We start from the raw sequence: 709 nt of genomic DNA, 5'->3' as shown, positions 1-709 counted from the left end.
TAGCACTCAACGGAAGCACCTCGACCAGCCCTGGCGGACCTAAGGGCTGCCTGGATGCTGATGTGGATGCGACACAGCTGTCCACTCAGCAGATGAAGGATGCGTCCCACAGGCGGCTGCTCCTGCATCCACCGGAAAAAGCGGAAATGTAAACGCTTGAAAATTATGTACAAACGTGTATGTCATTGTATTCATTGTATTCCACTTTCCTCTCACTCCACCTCCATCTCCTTGTATCCACTTGTAGCCCCATCATTCCTCTTTCCATCCACACTATCCACATCCACCTATCTTCATCCGTTATCCAGTTATCGCCATTTTTATCAAGGTTTTTCTCTCCCCATCTTCCATCGTTCTCGGAGGTCAGAAATCTTGGCTGCATTTTATCTCCTGTTTTCTCCACTTTCCTCTCACTCCACCCCCACTTCCTTCCATCCACTTGTAGCCCCATCCTTCCTCTTTCCATCCACATTACCCACATCCCCTATCTTTATCCGTTATCCAGTTATCACCATTTTTATCAAGGTTTTTTTTTCCCTCCATCTTCAACCATCCTCGGAGGTCAGAAATCTTGGCTGCATTTTATCTCCTGTTTCCTCCACTTTCCTCTCACTCCACCTCCACTTCCTTCCATCCACTTGTAGCCCCATCCTTCCTCTTTCCATCCACAGTATCCACATCTGCCTATCTACATCCGTTATCCTGTTAT

The sequence above is a fragment of the Eriocheir sinensis genome, unplaced genomic scaffold (genome assembly GCF_024679095.1).
Source record: "Eriocheir sinensis breed Jianghai 21 unplaced genomic scaffold, ASM2467909v1 Scaffold316, whole genome shotgun sequence".
Classification (NCBI taxonomy): domain Eukaryota; kingdom Metazoa; phylum Arthropoda; class Malacostraca; order Decapoda; family Varunidae; genus Eriocheir; species Eriocheir sinensis.
Note: the sequence above shows the minus strand (reverse complement) of the source record.